The sequence below is a fragment of the Pinus tabuliformis genome, chromosome 8 (assembly GCF_031772625.1).
Source record: "Pinus tabuliformis cultivar Carrire ecotype Pingquan chromosome 8, CPIR1, whole genome shotgun sequence".
NCBI lineage: Eukaryota > Viridiplantae > Streptophyta > Pinopsida > Pinales > Pinaceae > Pinus > Pinus tabuliformis.
In genome coordinates, this window is record NC_142294.1 from 106,528,046 (window position 1) to 106,547,560 (window position 19,515).

Consider the following 19,515-nt stretch of genomic DNA (forward strand, 5'->3'; position numbering starts at 1 on the left):
CTTGGTAGCCACGGAAATGGTAGAAAAGCTGGGGTTGAAGCGGATGAAGCACCCCACACCTTATAAGGTGTCGTGGCTGCAGAAAGGACACCAGTTGTTGGTCGATGAACAATGTGAAGTGGAGTTCCGCATTGGCAAGTATCACGACACAGTGGTCTGTGATGTCATGCCAATGGATGTGTGTCACATACTGCTCGGAAGGCCATGGCAGTATGACAGGAAGGTGACACACGATGGCAAAACAAATTGTTATAAATTTACTAAGGATGGGGTCAAACATACTCTTGTACCCATCAAGGAGGAAGATACAGCTGAATCCAGTGGGACAAAAGCATTATTACTTGGAGGAAAGCAGTATATAAAACAGATTGAAAAAAATGAGATTAATTTTGCAGTGGTAAGGAGAATGAAGCCAGTATTATTGAGCGTGGAAAGGACAGAATTGCCTAAGGAGATCCAGGAGCTGTTAGAAGAATTCAATGAAATTGCGGCTGAGGAGTTACCTGATAAGTTACCTCCCAAGAGGAGCATCAGCCACCATATTGACTTTATACCCGGATCAAGTTTACCGAATAAAGCAGCATACAGAATGAGCCCCAAGGACAATGAAGAGGTACGCAAGCAAGTGCAGGAATTGTTAGACAAGGGACTGATCAGAGAGAGTTTGAGCCCCTGTGCGGTACCTACAGTCCTTGCGCCCAAGAAGGGGGGAGAATGGCGAATGTGCACAGATTCGCGGGCCATAAACAAGATCACCATTCGATACAGGTTTCCCTTGCCTAGAATGGATGATATGATGGACTGTCTTAGTGGAGCAGCGTATTTTACTAAGATCGATCTGAAAAGTGGGTACCATCAGATCAGGATAAGAGAGGGAGATGAGTGGAAGACAGCCTTCAAGACCAACGAAGGGCTGTACGAATGGCTGGTCATGCCATTTGGATTGAGTAATGCTCCAAGCACTTTTATGAGATTGATGAACGAGATGTTAAAAGAGTTTATAGGCAAATTTGTAATAGTCTATCTGGATGATATTTTGATTTTCAGCGGGACGAGAAGAGAACACCTTCAGCATATCCGAAGGGTGTTCGAAAAGCTACAGCAGAACAAACTGCTGGTAAATTTAAAGAAATGCACTTTCTTGCAGAAGGAGTTGATTTATCTGGGATTCGTGGTAGCAGAGAATGAGTTGAAGATGGATCCAGAAAAGATTGAAGCGATCATGAGTTGGCCGTCACCCAAGAGTTTGTTCGAGGTACGTAGTTTTCACGGTTTAGCAAGTTTTTACCGGAAGTTTATCAGGAATTTTAGTGAGATCTGCGCACCCATGTTGGAGACCATCAAGAAGGCCAGTCAACCTTTTTGCTGGACTAAGGCGGCAGAAAACAGTTTCCAACTCCTGAAGCGTAAGATAACGGAAAGGCCAATCTTGAGACTGCCCGATTTCAGCAAACCTTTTCAGGTTCGGTGTGATGCCAGCGGGACAGCTATTGGCGCTGTACTCAGTCAAGAGGACAGACCAGTGGCATTCTTTAGTGAGAAGCTGAATGAGAGTCGGCAGAAGTATTCGTCATATGATAAGGAATTTTATGCAGTGGTTCAAGCCTTGAAACATTGGAGGCACTACTTGCTAGGAAATGAGTTCGTTTTGTTCTCTGATAATTCTGCTTTGCAGTATATAACTCAGCAGCACAAACTGAACCATAAACATGCCAAGTGGGTGGAGTACCTACAGAGTTTCACCTTTGTGTTGAAACACATAAGTGGGCAGGCCAACAAAGTGGCGGATGCTTTGAGTAGAAGAGCCCTGCTCTTACAGGAAAGTGGCATACAGGTGATGGGATTTGAATACTTGAAAGATTTATACCAGATGGACACGGATTTCAAGGAAGCTTTTGAAGCATGCCAGAATCCCGTATTGAGAAATACAAGCCCATGGCTAGATTACAATCTACAGGAGGGATTGTTGTTTCGAGGGGGACAGCTGTGTGTTCCAGATTGTTCGATGAGGGAAAATCTGGTGAGAGAGAAACACAGTGGCGGACTAGCGGGACATTTTGGCGTCAATAAGACTGTGGAGCAGCTCGCGCATTTTTATTACTGGCCAAGGATGAATCGAGACGTACAGCGATATATAACCAGGTGTAAAATCTGCCAACTAGCAAAGGGACACAGCCAGAACACGGGGCTGTATACACCTCTACCTGTTCCAAGCAGACCGTGGGACTCAGTCAGCATTGATTTTGTCCTAGGATTGCCTAGAACACAGAGGGGATATGATTCGGTGATGGTAGTGGTGGACAGGTTTTCAAAGATGGCTCATTTCATTCCTTGCCGGAAGACAAGCGACGCCACGAACGTGGCACATCTTTTTTTTACAGAAGTAGTTCGACTACATGGCTTACCAAAAACTATTGTTTCAGACAGGGATGTGAAATTTACAGGACATTTTTGGCGCACCCTGTGGAAAAAGCTGGGCACACAATTAAACTTCAGCTCTGCGTATCACCCGCAGACTGATGGACAGACAGAGGTGGTAAACAGGAGTTTGGGCAACTTACTACGCAGCTTGACGGGAGAAAACTCACGTTTGTGGGACCGAGCTCTTGCCCAGGCAGAATTCGCTTATAACGATTCGCCAAACAGGAGTACCGGTCTTAGCCCATTTCAAATCTTGTATGGTATGCATCCGCGAGGAATACATGAGTTACGAGATTTGGGACAGCTAGAAAGAAGGAGTGCAGACGGGGAAGATTTTGCAGAAGCAATGAGTGAGCTGCATGAAAAGGTCAAGACAAGACTACAGGACAGCACGCAGAAATATAAACAACATGCAGACATAAGGCGGCGAGAGGTAAACTTTGAAATTGGGGACGAAGTCCTTGCACATTTGCGCCGGGAACAATTTCCTAAAGGCACGTACAACAAACTGAAGTTTAAAAAAATCGGCCCATGTAAAATTCTGCGAAAATTCTCAGCAAATGCATATGAAATTCAGCTGCCACCTGATATAGGCATATCACCCATATTCAATGTGGCAGACCTGTTTCCATACCATGCCCAAGTAGAGGAAGGACGAGTGGTACAGCCACAACGGGACACCCAGTTCGAGGACAATCTTTGGAAGAAACAGTTACCATCGGTCAAGACTCATGAGATAGAAGGAATCATCAGCACGCAGGTGGCCAAAAAGACACGCAGAAAGGAATATCTGCGTTATCTCGTTAAATGGAAGGACCGTCCAATGGAGGACAGTTCTTGGCTTGACGAGATGTAGATCCGAAAAGCAGGTTACTCGGTGGAAGAACTCATGGAACGGAGCCATGAGAACTCTCTTTTACCCCGGCAGCCTGATGCAGGAGCATCTGGTCGACAGGGCACAGACCGAGAAGTGGCAGAACAGGTTTCCGAAGAAGATTGGGGAAAGTGATTAATTCTACAGAAGGACAGCAAGACTGTCTTAGTTTTTTTCATTATTATCATTTTTGCTCTTTAAGGATTAGACTACAGCATTTAGTGATTAGCTTAAATGACTTGTTAACTTGTTCCTGTTACAATTGTAATAACCGGTCCTAACTATAAATGTTAAGGGCTTGTAGTATAGATTTTGAATTAAGATTATTAGACTAATTAGGCAAAAGACCATAAATTACTGTAGGCATCAAACTATTGCGAGACAGCAAGCACAGGTAAACCAAAAATAGCCAAACCATGTAACTGGAGTAACTGCCAGGTAACTGTAATCTGGAACTAACTAACAGTTACCTAACCACTGAGTTATGGTATAAGAAGAGAGGGAAAATACATGTAAAAGGTTCTGGAGTACGATATTGAAATAAGAGAGAAACAACAGAACATTATTTTTCCTTCATATATATTATTCAGTGCATCCTAACCAATTTACAGATTGTGATTCTATGTCCTCAAAACATATTTTGCATCTACAGAAATTCTTGTCAATGCATCTATTCTGAATGTGAACCGTGACAGCATTCCACGCAGCATCCACGCACAAAACATTCTATTTCCAATTACTGTTTATATCCATCCATTGCAAAGTAACTTTGTAACCAAATTTCATTAAGTCGAGAGGCCAATGCATGCATACATACAGTTCTGTTCATTATAATAATTTGCAGGTCAAACAGTGACAGGGTAACTCCAAATACAAACGTCCCATAACCAGCCGAAGCGAAGTCAAGCGAAGAACAAAAGGAGTCGAGCAGTCGAGCCAGAAAGAGCCACGGCCTCAAACCACAGGTAAGCAACCACGCCGAAACCCAAAAAGGAATTATTACATTTGCTGTGTAAACAAAAGTTTTATCCAGACATAACATTGCCAACGGCCGAGGGAGCGAGAGCTCACAAGGCTAACCAAGCACGACTGTGGAAAGAACTATAGACGAAGAGCAAAGGACTGAAACAGTTATCTACAAATACCACAGAAACCCTCTGAAGATTACAGAGTGGGTCGAGCCCCTTAAATACTTGACTCATTAACAGAATACAGACACCCATGGCAAACAAATCTCGTGCAGACCAAAAGACACAGAGAAAGGTGAAATAGAAACAGAGCTACCTGAAAAGATAAGCGGTCGAATCCCCTGCAAGGCCACGGAGCCGGTTACCTGCAACCACCGTGACAAACAGTGTTAGGTCGCGGACATAAACAAGCTTATGCAAAGGTGAATAAGCCACGAGAGCCGAATAGACAGAACAGAAGAAAGAAATAGGACCTTACCAGTTGTAACCAGGTCCATAAACCGCTGAGTGCTCAGTGACAACCTAACCACAGAGGAGCTGTGAAGGGTTAGGCGAGCGTTCAAGTTGGAAACATAAATATATAGCATGCAACAATTTCTTACCTGAATCGACGGAGTTGGGCGATGGTTTGGAGCCAGAGACGAAGCTGCAACTGTGAGTTCCCCACCGAGACGGAGCCGAAGTGTTGAACAGAACCCATAAGCAGAACCGAACACCATAACAGAGCCACAGAGGGCGGAGTGTTGCAGAGAGTGACAGAATTCATAGGCAGAAACAAACACCAGAACAGAGCCACAGAGGGCGGAGTGTTGCAGAGAAAACCAAGCTCATGCACAGAGCCGAACACCAGCATAACCACAGAGCCCAACAAACAGTGAAAATGACCGAATGACCGCGAACAATCCGGAGTAAAGGCAAGTGAGATTAGGGTTTTGTCAAATCCCAAGGCGGACAGGTGGAGCGTGGAGAGGCGGAGAGGTACATGCGGGTTGATTAAATATCAACTAACCATTAATTACACAATCACAAAATATCCCATTGCAATACAATCACACAAGGTCCACGTAAGGAGCGGAGGAGAAGGCCACGTGGGCTGGGTCCCCATCAATTTATCCAAATAATTATTATATAAAGTATTAAGATGGATTGTAAAAAATAATTTATCCAAATAAATTTTTATTATGCAATATAAGTTTTTAAAATATAAAAATAATTTTAAAATTAATAAATAATTCTAAATAAAATTTATAAATTTTTAATTTTTAAAAATATTAGTATTGAAGTAGATTAGTTAGTGATAAAGTACATGGTTAAAGTAATTTTTTTGTGAAGTCACTGATTCAAATTCTAGACTAACTTTTTTACCATGTTGATACCTATAAGTAGTGCTTGGAACCAACTTGGTGTTTTAGAAATATGTTTATATATATAATCTTTTTTATAATCTTGAAATACAACTTAAAATTACTTTTGATGGGTTAAAAAACTCACCTTATAAGGAAATAAACAACCCAAAACTAAGAGTCATGTGACTAAAAACTATCCTCTTACAAACCACAAATAAGCTATTACAAGGGACACAATTTAATAATAATGACAAACCAATAAACATTAACAAATAACAACCACTAATAATTATCTAACCATAAATTTAATAATTAAATTATAATAAATTTTCTTACTATTCAAAAAAATATAATTATTTTAAAATTGGCTATATTTATAAAAATTGAAAGCAAAATCTTCACAAATTTAATTAATTCACCTTATAAGAAATATTGAGATACTTATCAGTTATATTATTCACAAAACAATCTTACGATTTAAGAGATCCATATACATATGTTAGTCTGACTTAGGAATGCAAGGAGAAAAAATTACTTTGTTGAATCATATATTAAACAATACAGGGAGAAATAATTACCTTGTTAAATCATATATTAACCATGTTTATCATATATATACAAAACAATTTTATAATTTAAGATACCCTATATATATATGTGCATATTCAATGACATGTTGAAATATAAGAAGAAAGAATTACCTCTTTGAATTATATTGAGTAAGACCACATTTCGGTTATCAATATTATTTTAGTTAATTCATTTTCATAACTATATTTTATAAAAATTAATAATTTTTATTTTTAATTTAAAATTAATATATTAACAATATTAAAATATAATTAAATTTGATCATGTAATTTTTACAATTTTAAATCCTACACCAATCAACTAATTTCCATAATCTTTACTCTCTTACACACTCAAACCCATCAAGTGGAACCCAAAAATAAATAAATCAAAACACAATTTAATAACGGATTAAACCAAAAATCAATATATGCCCTTAAATAAACATCTAATGTCAAGATGTACATAGTCTACTGTTGAGTTGTAGGTGTTAAGTAGGTAGAAACACATGAGTGAGGCAGTGATTGCGGTGGTTACCACTGATCCAGCTTCACCAGTTACATGATGATGATGCAGCTTCACCAGATACATGATGATGATAAAAACATAATGCCAAACAATGAAATTTAATGTAATTAAAATCATCGTGAAGAGAAGCAATCACGCCTTTCTTTCATAGCTAACATTTTCCAATGAATTAATTGACTTTGTTGACAAGGGGCCGATTAATTAAAAAAATGCACGCACGCCAATGAAATTATAAAGCTGGCTAACCTGGCTTTCATGATATGAAATGTGTGAACCAACCATGGAATGAGTGGCGCGTCACGGGACTTTTGTTGGCATTGATATTATTTTCTCACAAAAAAAAGTCCGGGTTATGTCAAGAAGATCTGCTGTTTATTCCTACCTTGCAGATCCCCTGAGTCAACTATCTAGAATTGTCATTTGGGTATTTATTGAGGCATGTTACTCTTTAGATTTTTGAAGTTTTTGGGCTAATACAGAGCGATAGTGAACATGGAGAGCCAAGGAAAGAACATTCTGGTCACCGGAGGAGCTGGTTATGTTGGCAGTCACACTACTTTGCAGCTGCTGCTGGGTGGTTACAGGGTTGTTGTAATTGATAATCTGGATAACTCTTCGGAAGAAGCTATTAGAAGAGTTGCTAAGCTCGCTGGCGAATATGGGGGCAATCTCACCTTCCATAAGGTTTTTCTTTTTAATAATTTTCATTAGCTTATCTGATGGTAAAATTTGAATCTTTCAGATCGATTTGCTGCTATATGTTTGATTCCATAGCTATCTAATCCATTGTGAGTCTGCATGTATCCTCTCCCGACATCACTGTTGATTATTGGGCTAACCCCAACCTGGCCTTTCTATTTAGGGGCGAATTAGTGAGGTTTATAATTTGCTCTTCTCCCCACCTCTAGAGAGTGCCATGGGTCATGAGATAGCTGTGAACACAAAATCATGAACCTGTAAACTGTTCGTAACATGGGAAGAACATGGCCGCCTAACACGTTCTGAGCCCTAAACTTTACTAACTCAAAATCAAAACAAAAAATCGTGGCCTAACTCGTTTCCATAATTGGTGAAATGGATTTTTAGTATCTGCTGGTTTATTTGTAATTGAAATTTCATATCATAGTATTTATCATCAGTTGTGATCTCTGTTTTAGAAACAGGTTTCAATTTTGTGGCAAGAGTGCCATGGGTCATGAGATAGCTGTGAACACAAAATCATGAACTTGTAAACTGTTCGTAACATGGGAAGAACATGGCCTCCTAACACGTTCTGAGCCCTAAACTTTACTAACTCAAAATCAAAACAAAAAATCGTGGCCTAACTCGTTTCCATAATTGGTGAAATGGATTTTTAGTATCTGCTAGTTTATTTCTAATTGAAATTTCATATCATAGTATTTATCATCACTTGTGATCTCTGTTTTAGAAACATGTTTCAATTTTGTGGCTTTGTTGGTAATAGGATGGAGATGTAGTCACAGTTACTATGATGTTGTTTCCTAATGGCGGAAAAACTATTGTTTGACCAATATCCATTAGTCAGACATGCTCATGAAGATGTATAGTGTGGTAACAAGTTCTGATTTAATTGTTATGATCATCAATGGATACAGTGGTCATGGCAAAGCCTTTTTTAAGCCCAGAAACTTGCAGAAAGCATCACTTTAGACAAACTGAATTCAAAAGCTTATTCTTCAATGGACTTTATTTTCCTGCATGGTCTGTGCCTGTGTATGACTACCTGCATAAATATCAGGTTACTGTATTTTAATCTTTGGTTGATGTCCATCCTCTGCCTCCGGAATGTCAATAATGTGTGTTCTACTTATGGTGTTGTAGGGTGCTGTTCTCTTCAGTCTGCTTGATCTGTATTGGTGTATGGTTTTGAACCTTTTACCTGATCTTCGTCCTATGCTTCAGAGCCTCTGATGATTTACTTTACACTGTTGTCTGTGTAGATCCTTGCCCTCTTTCATCTGCTTATCCTTGAAGGTTATTGTTTATGAGCCTTTAACTGAGATCTATCCTTTTGCTTCAGGGACAATGATGATGTACATTCTACTCGATATGTAGATTGTTGCCCTCTGCAATCTTCTTATCCTTATCAGGTTATAGCTTTTGAGCCTTTTTTGATATCCTTATCCTTTTGATGTACAGTCCAATCACGAGTTTGTAACTTTGTGGAACGTTGCCCTCTGCAAGATGCTTATCCTTGGCTGAAGAACTGCCGAGATTTAGAGTGGGAGAACAGTTCTATCCTTTTTCCTTTAGAAAAACTTTTAAGAATGGTACTCTGAAGTCAGATTTCCAATGGATACAGATGAGAAACATGTCAGATGCGGATCAGATTGAAAGCGAAAAAATGCATAATTACAAAAACTATCTGATTGTTTGTATGCTGCAGAATATAGATGACATAGCCAAAGATGTGTTAAAGATTAAAGAACATATAAAGAAAATGCACAGTGGTTATAATGAATATTTGGGAATACAGAATGAGCATACACAGAAATTGAATGATAGCAATTCCAACATGGGAATTATTTTCAAGTCCCTTGAACATTTAAGAGATGCACTACCACAACCTACTTCTCCACCTCATTATAGAGAAGTAGATCTTTCAAGTTCAAAATTGAAGTTTCCTTCCAATTCAGATGAACTAAAAGATGGTCTTAGAAGTATTTTGTTCAAAAACATTAATAACATAGATACTGCTAAGATTGAGAAGGTACAAAAGGGAATACTGTTAGCCAGAGAAAAAACAGATTTGATGAGAGAGAAGCTAACCACTTTTCCTACTGTTGAAAGCTTGAGTTTACCAAAGGGTTATGTCAGTCTTAAAACCCTTGTAGAAAATGGCCAACCATCTGCTCCACAAATTTTGGCCATGTCTGGTGTTACCTCTCATACTCATGGAGAATCCACTCAAGGAGAAACTAGTTCTAAAAGAGATAGAGGTGATACATTTACATTCACACATAAAGGAATGAAAGGTGAAAAGGATACTTTTGCACATGAAGCATCTGCAGATAGTCCTTTTTCTAGATATAGAGACAATTTGGAAAGTGTCCCTGCCAAATTTGAAAATCCATCAGCTAAAGGATTTGGCAATACACTTTTGGTAAATATTGATTGCATGGAAACTGAAGAAGTTATAACAGTTTTGCATAATGTCCATGCTTGGGCACTACAGCGAAGGGCTGAAACTAAAGCATCATGGTCTGATATAGTCACACAAATTGTTTGGTCTTTTACTGGTATTTTAAAACAATGGTGGGATAAGTTGTCTGAAGAGGAAATGCACAATATCATTGAACATCCAACAGATCCCTTGAAAGCTATTTTTGATGCTTTAACACATGAGTTTGTGGGAGTAGTACCAGACAATTCAGTACATCATGGACAACTCTTTTTATCTCAAAGACTGTGTAACATAGATTATCTGCATGATTATTATTGTGTTATGCAAAAACTTCTTTATCAAGCAGCAGATCCCCACAATGTTGCTTATTTGAGGTATTACATAGCTTCAATGCCAGGAAAAATTCCAGATTTGATTAACCAGTATATTGAGACCAACAAAGTAAAAATTGAGAATTCTTCATTTGCTGCAGTACATCAGATGATAGTTTCTGTTTTGCAAAAAGAATGTGCATCAGAAAAAGCTAAAAAGAATTTTAAGAAGCAGATGCATTTCAGTACAAAGTTGTGTAATAATTTTGCAGAATCTTATGATTTTGGATGTAGTAGCAAATCAAAAAAGAAAATGTCAAAAGTATCATGCTCATGCAAGACAAATAAGTATACTCCTAAGAGAAAATATTATCCTTCTAAATTTTCCAAAAAGAGGAGGATAGTATTTAGGAAAAGAGCAAAGCCTTCTAAAAAGGTAACATGTTCTATATGTGGTAAAGAGGGCCATTATGCTAATAATTGCAAAGAGAAAAAGAATAAGAAACGGATAAAGATCATGGATGTTTTTACTACAGTTCACAATCCAGAAGATTGGAACCTCATTTCCCACTCAGATGGTGAATATTTTGAAATTTCCAGTGACTCCTCTACTTCAGATATTGATGATTTACCTAATATCAGAAGAATAAGTTTGGAATCTGATTCTTCTGACTCTGATGAAACATTTATTGTTGATATTAAAATGTTTTACTACAACAAAACAGACAATTTGCAGAATCAGATTGATGAGGTCAAGACACAGCTAGCACAGCTGGAACCGTCCCAGTTAACAGCTAGAAGAAGATTGAAAGAAAAGCTAGAAAGTTTGGAAAAACAATTACCTTCCAAAAGAATAATTGATGGTGATGATTTTATTGAAAGAGAGTTTGATTCAATGTTCAAACCATTGCATATTATAGAAGCTTCTCAATGTACAGGTATGGATGAAATCAATACTCTCAAGAAGAAAATTAGCAGTTTAGAATCATCTATTAAACTAACAAGATCAGAAATATTGCAATTATCAGCTAAACTCCAAAGTCTTATTTCTGATTATGATGATGCTAATTCCAAATTGACAAGAATTCTGATGAAGGATATTCCAGAAGAAATGCCCATGAAATCTAAGGAAGTAGATTTGGTAAATATCATGGGAATAGGAGATAAAGTGGTAATTCCTTTGAAAATAAAATTACCAAATTTAAAGGAATACACTTTAGATGCACAAATTGATTCTGGAGCTATGTGTAGTTGCTGCAAGTTTGGTGCAATTCCTTCTTATTATTGGCAGCCTACTAAATTATCCTTCAGAGCTGTGAATAAAGAATTAATGGAGATTAACCATATATCTCCTGATTTTCCAGTTTATTTGAACCATGTACAGACATATGTTACTTTGTACAGTTTTGATACAGGATCAGATGTCCTATTGGGGCAAGATTTTTTGAAGAGATTTCTTCCAGTCACCTTTGGCAAAGATTCCGTCACATTCACTACTGTTGAAGGGCCAGTTATGATTCCTGCAAAAAATGATTACCAGCTTAAAGTCAAGCCCAGTGATGAAGACAATCTGCAGAATACCATGCAAGATCTTACCAAAATCCAAAAGATTGTCAAGAATGCAGAAATACATGGCCAAAAGACATTGCAAGCAATCTCAGATAAGCTGCACCAAGATTGCACAGCAAGCAGGCCAGACGCTTTCTGGACCAGGGAGAAATATTTTGTAGCATTACCTTATAAAGAAGGGTATGTTCCTAAACCACAGAAAGCAAGTGCTAATCATATGTCACCTACTGAACAGGCTTTGTGCAAACAGGAGGTCCAGCAGTTGCTTGCACAGAACTTGATTGAGCCGTGCAAAAGCCCTTGGGCATGTCCAGCCTTTTATGTCAACAAACATAGTGAGCAGAAACGTGGAAAGAAGAGGTTGGTAATTAACTACAAAGCTTTGAATGAGGCTCTAATGCCTATCAGGTATCCCCTTCCCAATAAAGAATTGTTGCTTGCTAAAATTGCCAATGCCAATGTTTTCAGCAAATTTGACCTTAAAAGCAGTTTCTGGAAAATTGGTATCATTCCAGATGACAGATATAAAACAGCCTTCACAGTTCCACATGGCCAATACCAATGGACAGTAATGCCATTTGGTTTGAAGAATGCTCCTTCTGAGTTTCAAAAGCGGATGGAAGATATTTTTGGAGGGGTAGAGTATGTGATTGTATATATTGATGATCTTCTTGTATTTAGTAAGGATGTAAATACTCATAAGCTGCATTTAGAAAAATTATATGAAATAGTGTACAAGCATGGTTTAGTTCTATCTGACTCAGAGGAAAAGTTCCAAATTGGAAAAGTCAGAATAGACTATTTAGGATTACATATTGAACAGGGTCACATAGAGCTTCAACCTCATATCCTTCTTCATCTTCTGAAATTTCCTGATACTTTCCTTGATGTAAAAATGCTTCAGATATTTTTAGGTTGCTTGAATTACATACGTCAATTCTATGAAAAGCAATGTGAAGATACTAAGATTCTACAGAAAAGGCTGAAGAAAGAAAAAATTGAATGGTCTAATGAGATGACTATGGCAGTAAGGAACATAAAAAGCAAAATCAGAGAACTTCCCAAATTAAAACTGTCTGACCATACATGGGCCGCAGTGTTATTACAGAAACATGGAAGGAAAGAACTTGTTTGTGCATATGCCTCTGGTACTTTTGATGACACAGAAGCCAAGTACCCATCATCCCACAAAGAGATACTTGCTGTCAAAAGAGGAATTCAAAGATTCATATTGTTCTTAAAAAGTGTCAAATTTTTAGTTAGAACTCACCTGAAACACATGAAAGGTATTTTTTCCAACAAGAAATTGCTAGAACAAGGAAATACCAGGGTTCTAAGATGGACTCTCTGGCTAGAAGGTTTTGATTTCGATATTGTCTACAAATCAGGAGCAGAAAATTATTTAGCAGACATGTTGACAAGAGAAGGAGCTCCAGAAGTAAAAGACATCAAGATGTTCAGACCCTTGTACAAAGGAGAAAGTTCTTCAAGTAAAAGTCCAGTCCAGTCTAGTGTCTCTCAGTCCAAAGCCTGTTCAGTCTTGGTCTATAGTCAATGTAAATATGAATTCTGTTGGGATTGTTTTGTTTTAAGAGTCAAGTCATTACCAGTAGAAGTCATTCAAATAATTTTGCAAAATTGGTTCAATTCCGAGTCTGGTGTGTCAGCTTATAATAGTGAGCTACCTTATAGAGTTAGGCCTTGGCGTGTCTATTATTCACTGTCTAGAGAACCAATCCCCATTTATTTTTGTTTTGTCCAACATACTGATTGGATATGGCAAGATTATTTTGCTATCCATCAGAGGGCAAGGATACATGGTTATGTTAGAGTTATTGCATATGCGACACAGTTAGATAGTGCTAATAACTGGTGGAGTCCCTGGTTTAAGCTGTTCATGTTTCAGTATATGCCTAGGGGTGAGCAGATTTGTTGTTTTAATTTCCAGGAAACTATTAGCACTTTAATTTGGGAAATCCATATTGCTGCTCAACATGACTACACTGTAGAGTTTGAATTTCTTCATTCTGGTACAGAAGTAGTCTTACAGGATAGACAGCAAGATGAACCATCATTCAGTTTGAAAGTCAGCTTCCATGGAGAGATTTCTACAGAATCTAGTCTGAGACCAGTAAACGTATTCCATTTTCCATTTTATTGTTGTTTCTTGGAACAAGCACCACCATGGCTTGATGATGCTTTGCCTCATGATATATTTGCTCCCGACATAGAACAATTGCTAGAAATGGATGAGGCCGACAGAGAATATGTTGCTGCAGAAGAATGGCAATATAATAGTGATTGATGTATATGATCACTCATTCGATATCATGTACATCTTAGTTTTCGTGGGTTTTCTTCAAAATATCCACTTTGTAATTATTATGAGCCGATGTCCTAGATTCCGGCCATTTTTTCTATAGATCATATAATCTTGCTTTTTAGATAGTGTCAGATTCGGTCCCCATATGGCTCTGCCTTTAAGGGACGAGATAACAGGTGGTAGTACCCACTTGCCCGAATCTTATAAGTTCGTATTACTAATAGTCCTTCGGATATGATTTCCTGCGCGATATTCATACCGAAAGTAGATTCCTCCTGTTACAGGTTTCCGGTAAAAGTTTTAACCGGTTAACTTGCTAAGATGTTATAAATACCAACATTGTAAGAAGAGGAGGGCATTCGAAATCTAGAGTCATTTGGTGTGTTTGAGTCGAGTCTGAGTTTGAGCTCCCTGCTCTGCATCTGTGAGAACTTTCTCGATCTGCTTGCATCACGGAGATCTAACTCTCATGTGTTTGAGTCAAATCTGAGTCTGTCCTACCTTAAATCTAAAATATTGCAGGTTATGCATTGCATTATGTCTTCTTCTCCCCCTCATATTTGTACTTAATATAATACCAAACAAGGATGCATAGCTAGCGTTTCTTGTCACTTAGTTTAGTTATTGAACTTTGAAAGGTATGAACCAACTCTCACATTTCAACCAAATGCATCAAGCGCCTATGTAGTAAGTAAATGTGAAAGGGATGCTTCATATAGAGAAGGAAAAGCAACTTTTTTTTTCTATAAACAATAGTTCTAAACCTTTACAGTATTTAAATCATTGTATTACTTAACCAATTTTGTTGAATTATAGGTATTAAATTATGTAAATTTTAGTTGGATTGGATTTAATGAATAATAATTGCTCTCGATGGGTATTAAACTGATTTCAAAGAGAATTGATGCATTTATTACAAAATTCAAAATAATAGTTTACTAATTTAATCATATACATGTGAGAGATAATTATGTTATAGTGATGATGTTGATCAATATATTGTTCAACTTGTTCAACATATGTAATGCACTTTGAGATATTTATTGGTTGTGGTATTTTTAAAAAATTTACTAAAATTAAATTAATATTCTATAAATATAAATTTATATTAATATTAAAATTATTAATTTATTTTTAATATTAAAATAATATTTATAATATAGTAAAAATATAAATTAGCTCCATATTTATTGGTTGTGATATTTTTAAAAAATTTACTAAAATTAAATTAATATTCTATAAATATAAATTTATATTAATATTAAAATTATTATTTTATTTTTAATATTAAAATAATATTTAAAATATAGTAAAAATATAAATTAGCTCAATATTTATAGCAAATTTTAATGTATATTAATTTAATTATAAATAATAATGAAATAAAACCATGCCATTAATTCTATTTCATATTATATAATGAAATATGAAATCCAAATTCTTAGAGTTATTTCCGGAAGGGACATGTGCATTATTATAAACTTTATACATAAAACCTTGTGAGATTCTAGATATGCTTCAAATTTGGTATAACTCATATGAATAGAATATAGTATTTTTAATTCAAAAATAATATTAATTATGTCAAAGGCGTTCTCTCTATGGGTTTTCCATATGCAAACATTGTTCACTCTAGTGAATCAGTGAGGTTAAATTTCGTCCTCCTCTATCCAATTATATTTAACCACGATGCTTATGTCTGAACTGAAGCATATTGTTACTACCGTCACTGCTATGCTCTCGAAACCCCTGAATTTTAGAGGGAAGGCGAGCTCGAAATGTAGCAGGTTCAATTCCAGGCGCCTCCCCCCCCCACACCGTAGCGACAGCATCTCGCTGCCACCCCAACCACCGTCGTTGCTTCTTTGAACAATAGTAATGTCTCCAACAAACAACAATTTAAATGTTGTTTCCAACAACATCACCGTTCAAGGCACTTAGTTTCAGTCGTCGGCTTCACTGTACGTGGGGGACCTTGAAGCTAATGTCTCTAAAGCATAGCTCTACAACGTTTTCAAGCAAGTGGCCAGCGTACAGTCCATTCTGCTCTGCAAGGACATGATCATGCGACACTCCCTCAGTTACACTTATGTCAATTGCATGACTGGTCAAGAAGCATCTAGGGCTATAGAGGTGCTAAATTTTACAGCTATCAATGGAAATCCTATCCGAATAATGTATTTCTATCGAGATCCAAGTATCCGCAAAAGCAAAACAATAAATATATTTATCAAGAATTTAGATAAAACGATAGATCACAAAGCCCTTCAGGATTAATTCCTGTAAAGTTGCAATTGATTCAGAAGGGCAATCCAAAGGATATGGTTTTGTTCAATTTGAAAAAGAGGAATCAACATAGAATGCGATAGATAAGTTGAATGGCATGTCGATGAATGACAAACAGGTCTATGTTGGCCCTTTTTGCAGAGACAGGAAAGATAACAAAGTAATGGAGGGGCCAAGTTTTGTAATGTACATGTTAAGAATGTTTTTATCCTCTCCTCCTCCCGTTGCAATCCAACCACGCCCACGTTACCCACTTTGTATCATTGCTCTCAAGAAAACCGAACCACTCAGACAACGAGGCCATACATTTCGTATTTTTTCTTATTCTTGATGTTGTTTTGGAGAAGCCAAAATGGTTGGAGGAAGAAGTTTGTGTATTGTTGTAGAGGTTGCATACAAGTCTCTAGATTTAGAGAAGGAGAACGGATGCCAAGTGGATGAATGCGATTGCGCGTTATTCCCGATTGTTTCGGCCCCGAGAGAATCCTAGGCTCGTCTCAGACACAACTGGTAAGAGTTTGTTGATTTGTTATGATGTAAAACAATTTGCAGCATTAAACTTCACTCATAAATGCAAGGACCATTAAGCTTCACTCAGACGTGCAAGGCCCTTACGAATAAGCACTCACCGTACCCGAACCATTGGGTTCTTAAACAAAGTGAAGGTTCAGTAGTTAATGGAAGCGGTGATCACAATCATGGCTACGGAGTTAGAGAATGCGGATGCTTGTAACAAAAGACATGTTAGAACTCTTATCGAATTGTGAACATTGTGAAAGGTCTCCACAATAATGGGATTATGAGCTAACCTTGAAATTGATTGTAGTACAGTGTTTTTATTGTCATTAGTTATTGCTCTGGATAATCATGATGCTGAAATTTCAAATTTTTTTTCCTGACCACAGGTTCAAGTATGTCATTTGTACCTAATCCTTCTTATAATCATATCCTATCATGAGGAGAGGGAGACCACAAAGTCATTTTTTCCGAGGAAACAACAAGCTTTATAAAGTAGGCTAGATTCAAGGCACTCAGAAATAGGTTAGCGAAACTCAAAGAAAAATAAAAGTTTCTACAATATTATAACTAGGTTCACTCGACTCCATCAATGATTAAGATACCTCTAGCTGTTAGGGTCTAGCGGCTCCACACATGGTAAAAGGAGCCATAAAAGGAGCCATAATAGAGGAAATGAAAGGAAATTAGGGCCCTAGAGGGGAATTTCATCCCAAGAGAATAGGTTAGGAGCATAAAATCTAATTTTATGCTCCAATATGCCCTCTTCATATTTTAAAACCTGGATCAAAGGATGTAGCCTACAAGAAACAATGTTTAAAGTAAAAGTATGCAGATGTTAGGCCTTGATCTAAATTACATGACTTTTGGCTCTGTAGAAGTGAAGGGCCATCTGGAAGTAATTTATGGCATTATCTGCCACTATTGTTCCTTCTGGATTATAAGGATTGAATTTGTCATTTCTTTATTACTCATTGAATAAGAAAATCATTGCTTAATTTTTCCTTTGATAGGTCATGATGGTCTTAGAATAAGCTAAGATATTAACTGTCACTCAAGTTACTGCAACAACACAACACTGTTTATCCATCGAATTTGGAGAGCTGTAAAAAAACTGCATAGTCAAACTTCATCATTGTATTAGTCAAAAGATTGTTTACATCATGGACATAAAATACAAGATTGACTGCAATAGTATCATCTATGCACTGCACAAAGGTGTTGGCAGTAATGAGAGAAAGGAAGGATGGATGATGACATTGGTTGCTCACTTAAAAAGCTCTCGAAAAGAATGACATTCAGTGTTCTCTAAGCTCTCCAAACTCCCAAAATTAGGTGGCCCATTCATGCAAAATCTAACTAATGTTAGGTGGTTAAAGTGAGGAAAACTACTGCAAAATTGCCAAATAAGTGGAGGTGTGTGATGAGCATACATAAAATTGACACCTGCTCTGGTAGGAATAAAGCAAGTGGGTAAACCCCCATATTGTTAGCGAGGGACTTGAATGTTTACGAGGTGTTGGAATAATGGTGTATTATCTGCAATTTTTTCTAATGTGTTTGACATAATCTTGGTTTCATCAGCTGTGCTTGCATCATTGTCAACCATATCGGTCATCCTTTATTCCTTTTCAAGCATTTGTTTAGCCTTTCTTGCTTCCTTTTCCTGTCTTGCCATTTGTTTTTTATGGTCCTTCTCTTGCCTTACTTTCTCTCTTTCAAGACTTTCATCTGCTCGACGTTGTGTTGCAACAATCCTTGTTACCTTCTTCTCCTTGGCTAAATCCTTCTTTTTCTGTTTTAATTCTTGAATTTCAAATTTCTTTTTTTCAGACTCAACTAATAGGTTTATATAGTCTTCTGAGGTCAGTAATTGTGAAGTTCGGTCCAAACGAAGACTACCTGGTGTTCCTTGCTTAGGAACCGACCAAGTAACTTCTCCACCCATCCCACCTGCATGTCATTGCGCGGCACTTACCTTTCAGTATCCAAGATAACTGTTTGAACTATATTGTTCTCTTCATCTGATGCCTCATTATGTGCACTATCTTCTTCCATTGATCTATTGTCGACAAAAAATAGAACAATTTCATTATTCAATTCTGCTAGTTGTGAAAGCATGTTCATGCTTTGTTCATTGGTTCTTGAGACACTATGTTTGCTCAAATTAACCGTGGTTTCTGTCAGCCATGATGGTGGGGTTACTTGGTTTGGCAATTTCAATTGGTCATTGTTGCTTCCTAGTGCAATATCAACAATGTCATTTTCAACTACATTGTCATTGTCAATTGCATGTTCAACAATGTCATTAAGAATATCAGCAGTAGAAGTTCCATGTGCTTTAGTTGGTAGAATGACCTCCATGTTACTATCAATTGGTTCATGATTATACTATGTTTCACTTACATGTTCATCATCATCACCATATAAGAGTCCTTGAGAGAGGGAGGGAAATCATATTATCAGCTTCAACCACATCATCATGTTCATTTACTTCTTCTTGGACTTCAACACCTGTTTGGACATGCCCTTCTTCTTGACCATCCACATGAAATGCCTGGCTAAAACCAATATCATGCATAAGATCATCACAATTCCATGGCCAGATTCCAGTCCTTCTAAAGCCATCCTTGATATTTGATGGTGTCATATCCCTTT